Consider the following 5,000-nt stretch of genomic DNA (forward strand, 5'->3'; position numbering starts at 1 on the left):
GTATATGCAGTGTATGTATGTATGTATATAATGTATATATAATCGTATATTTATTTATATTATCTTTATATTTATATAAAGATAGATCTATATTATATAGAATATCTATATATATATATTATATTTATATATATATGTATAATTCTAAACAACGCACAACACACAACAACAACAAACCACACACCACAAAACACAATCACACTTGCATTTTCTACTGCTTAAGGATTTAATTACTGGTCACTAGAAATTATCACTCACAGGCTTTTAATATTTTTAGCTAAAGATGAGAAATTATGACTTTTAATATTGTTTATGTTTTTAAATTACTTTGTGTTCAAGAAGCTTGAATTCATCATTTTTTTGCCGCTTCGCATAGATTTAACATAATGTAACGATATTTGTTAATTCTAATCCGTCCGAAAGTCTCGTAACGTGGTGGAACTCTTTGCTCTGAGCATTGAAGTAAGTACTCGTTCTTATTGCAGCTCTGATCCTTGCAACTCCTTCATCGTTGCATTAAAACTTGAAATTGTGGGAGAAGAAACGATATTCACGCTGCGATACCTTTTAAACAAGTAGTCCTTTTTCATTGTGAGAGAGTGATAAGATAGATAGATCGATATTAGATAGATGATGAGAGAGAGAGAGAGAATAGAGAGAGAGAGAGAGAGAGAGAGAGAGAGAGAGAGAGAGAGAGAGAGAGAGAGAGAGAGAGAGACCGAAGAGAAAAAAGAAGAAAGAGAGAGAAAAAAGATGAAAGAGAAAGAGAGAAGAATAAACAGAGAGAAAAATACAAAAATGAAAAGTAACTTCTCTGTATCAAAAGTCATTGTTACTTCAAACAGAGAGATCCGGTCAGAGATAGTAGGGTAGTTTTAGCAAGGGGTCTTTGAACTGTTCGAAACTAACGACCCCCTTCTGGGATAGGAAGAGTCGAAGTTGAGGGGATAATAAGGTTTTTATGGAATGCGGATGTGTGTGCGTGTGTGTGTGTGTGTGTCAGTGAGCGTTTGTGTTATTATTATCTTTATCTTCATTCTCTCTCTCATCTCTTCTCTTCTTTCTTCTTCTTTCTCTCTTTTCTCTCTTATAATATATTTATATATATATATTATATAGATAAATCTCCTATATTTATTATTATTATATATATTCTGAATATATAATATTATATATAATTAATATATTATATAATATATATATGTGTGTGTGTGTGTGGTGTGTGTGTGTGTGTGTGTGTGTCTCAGTATTAATTATAAATATATATATTATCTATATGTTATATAATATAATATGTATACATTATATATACATATATAAATATATATATATTATATTTATATTTTATATTATTAAGTATTATTATATATATGTATATATGTATGTATACTTGTATCTATATAATTATCTATTTCTATATATAACTATATATCGTTGTGTGTGTGGTGTGTGTGGGTGTGTGTGTATGGATGGATGATGGCTGGATGGATGGAGGAAGGATGTAGGGTGGATGGAGGTTGGATGGATGGGTGGATGGATGATGGGTGGATGGTGGATGAGGGCTGGATGGGGATGGATGAGGAGAGAGTGGAGGCGAGGGAGGGAGGATGTATGCCGAGAGAGAGAGGGAGAGAGGGATGGTGAGAGAGAGAGAGAGAGAGCAGAGAGGAGAGAGAGAGATTGAGAGAGAGAGAGAGAGAGGAGAGGGAGGGAGGGAGGGAGGGAGGGAGGGAGGGAGGGAGAGGAGAGGAGGGAGAGAGGGGAGAGAGAGAGAGAGAGAGGGAGAGAGAGAGAGAGAGAGAGAGAGAGAGAGAGAGAGAGAGAGAGAGAGAGAGAGAGAGAAAGAGAGAGAGAGAGAGAGGTGAGGGCGGGAGAAGATCACGAGAAAGATAAAGGAAAGAGAAAAAAAGCAAAACAAGGAAAAAAATATGAGACCGAAAGAAAAAAAAAAAAAAGAAAAAAAGAAAAACAAGGAAAAAATATGAGAACGAAAGAAAAAAAAAATAAAGAAAAAATACAGAGAAAGTAAATAAGTAACAATGAGAGAGAGACAAAAAAAGCCAAAACATCCACAAAGAACACACAGACAAACACAAACAAATACATACACTAAAGAAATATATACACCCTTTTTTATTATTATTATTATTATTTTCTCCCCCACCATCTCACGGATACAAGTCCTGAATAAATCCTTTTTATATCCTACAATGGGATGAGTGTTGCTCGCTTTTGTAACGAAATAAACAGGCTTTATGATTGAAATAAAGTGTGAAAGAGTTACTGCTGAAGTGGGGGACATTTTGTTGTTGTTGTTGTTGGTTATGTTCGTTCCTTTTGTTTGTTTTCTGTTTGTTTTGTGTTGTGAAAAGGCCTCTTTTTTGTGGGGTGATTGTGTGTGTGTGTGTGTGTGTGTGTGTGATTGTGTGATTATGTGTGTGTGTGTGTGTGTGTGTGCGTGTGTGTGATTGTGTGTGTGATATTGTGTGATTGTGTGTGTGTATGTGTGTGAGTGTGTGTGTGTGTGTGTTGGGTATGTATGTGTGTGTGTGTGTGTGTGTGTGATTATGTGATTATGTGTGTGTGATTGTGTGTGTGTGTGCGTGTGTGTGCTTGTGTGTGTGTGTGTGTGTGTGTGTGTGTACGTGTGCGTATTTGTAATGAGGGAATTATGATAAATCGACGGAATGTTAGAATGATAATGATAATGATACCGATGGTGATAAGAACTGATGATGATGATAAGTGTGTGATGATGATGACAGTAAGGATCATGATAAGATCAACAAAACCATGATAAAGATAATAATAATAATGATAATCACAATGAAGATCATGATAACAATGATGATAATGATACTATAATTGTGAAAAATAAATATCATAATGTTAATAACAAAAGGATTAATGATGATCTGATGACAGTAAGGATCATGATAAGATCAACAAAACCATGATAAAGATAATAATAATGTAAAATGATAATAATGACAATGATAATGATAATAATAATAATGACAATGATAATGATAGTAATGACAATGATATTGATAATTATGATGAATATGATGATAATAATGATGATAATAGTAGTGGTAATGACGATAATACGGACAGTGCTAATGATAATAATGATAAGGACAATAAACAATAAACAATAATAATGGTAATAATGATAATGGTAATGATGATGATAATGATAATGAAAATATTATTAACAATAATAACAACAACAATAATAACAATGATAATGATAATAATAATAATGATAATAATAACAATCATGATAATTGATAATTGATGATGATAATAATGATAATGATAATAATAATGATATTGATAATGATAATGATAATAATAATAAAAACAACAATAATAATGATAACAAAATGATAGCAATGATAATGATAGTGAAAGTGACGATGATGATAATTCTAATAATTACAATAATAATGATCATCATGATAACACCAACAAGAAAAATAACGATAATACTAATAATTATGATAATGGTAATGGTAATAATAACCGCAATAATAATCAAGATAATAATAACAAAAACAATAACAGTGATAATGATAATAATAAAAGTAAAAATAATGATTATAATGATAGTAAAAATAAGGATGATGATAACATGATAAAACAATAACAATAATTATGGTAATGATGATGATAAGGATAGTAATGATGATGATGATGATAATGATGATTAAATAACGATGATTCTTATAATATATATATATATATATATATATATATATATATATATATATATATATATATATATATATACATATAAATATATATATACACATATATATATATAAATATATATATATATATATATATATATATATATATATATATATACACAAGTTATGATAATCATAATCATGATAGATGGTATAGTGATAATGATAACTAATAACATCAATAATGATGATATAATAATGATGATAATGATAATGATGATAATAATAATATGATAATAGGAAGGATAACAATAATAATGATAACAATATTATCATCAATGATAATAACAACAACAAAATCAACAATAATGAAAGCAATAATGATAGCTCTTGCAAGATGCAGAGCGACTGTCAACAGTAATCTCGCTTTACCTTACTTATGCAACCGCACTTATAAGGACTGCAGCATGATATTGCACAGATGCGAGCGGCAGTTACGATGGTCATAGTGATAAATAGATCATCTGATATTAAGATAGACAGTTAAAAAGTTGTTCAAAGAATGGTGCATGAAAATAAACATATGTACATGCACGCGATTGCATACTTACATGCAAACGAAAGGGTTGGTGTATGTATGCGTGTGCGTATAAGTGTTCGCTTACATACACCCCCCCCCCCCTAAACACACACACGCACACATATCTACATAAATGCACTTTTACGCATGCAGGCCTATGTAGATCAATAACTTTGTTGTTGCACGTTTTCTATATGTTGCCTCTATCTCGACGAAAAATGGAAATGATGAAGTATGATGAATGACATTTAATAGAGCACAATGAATGACAACACATGTAATGCCATGATGTTAATAGAGGGAAATAATGACATAAGATATAAACTTATAAAGTGACTAACCTTTTTCTTTCTCCAGCTTGCAAACACAATTTTTAAAAAAGACATGAAACAATCCTCACACACAGACAAACATACACACAAACACAGAAAGAGATGTTCGGCCGAACGAAATTAGTATCCATACGAAAAGATTAAAAAAAAAAGATTCGCTCAGTAATGTATCGGACACAAGGAGAGCGAGCGAGGTTGTGTCCTCTCCCTCTCGTGGCGTGAGCGTAACTGAGGGAGCTGAAAACCCCGCCAGTTCATGAGAGAGAAACGGAGGGGAGGGGAGGGGAGGGGAGGGAGGCGGAAAGGGTGGTAGGGAGAGGAGAAGGGGGTGGAGGGTAAAGGGGGAAGGAGGGGAGGGAAGGGGAGGGGAGGGGAGGGGAAGGGAGGGGACGG

General features: G+C 32.5%; 1 protein-coding gene across 3 annotated transcripts in view; it reads right to left on the reverse strand.

The window, feature by feature from the left end:
* LOC122255285 (facilitated trehalose transporter Tret1) overlaps positions 1–4,832 on the reverse strand; it is a 27,598-nt gene extending 22,766 nt beyond the window's left edge. For all 3 annotated transcript variants that reach the window (XM_086545080.1, XM_043019248.2, XM_043019246.2), the window contains exon 1: positions 4,617–4,832. The gene's annotated coding sequence lies outside the window, so the exon portion shown is untranslated. The remainder of the gene's footprint in view (positions 1–4,616) is intronic.
* Between the last annotated feature and the right edge of the window lie 168 nt (positions 4,833–5,000).

This window comes from Penaeus japonicus, unplaced genomic scaffold, assembly GCF_977035675.1.
Source record: "Penaeus japonicus unplaced genomic scaffold, GWHDUDI00000001_assembly GWHDUDI00000016, whole genome shotgun sequence".
Taxonomy (NCBI): Eukaryota; Metazoa; Arthropoda; class Malacostraca; order Decapoda; family Penaeidae; genus Penaeus; species Penaeus japonicus.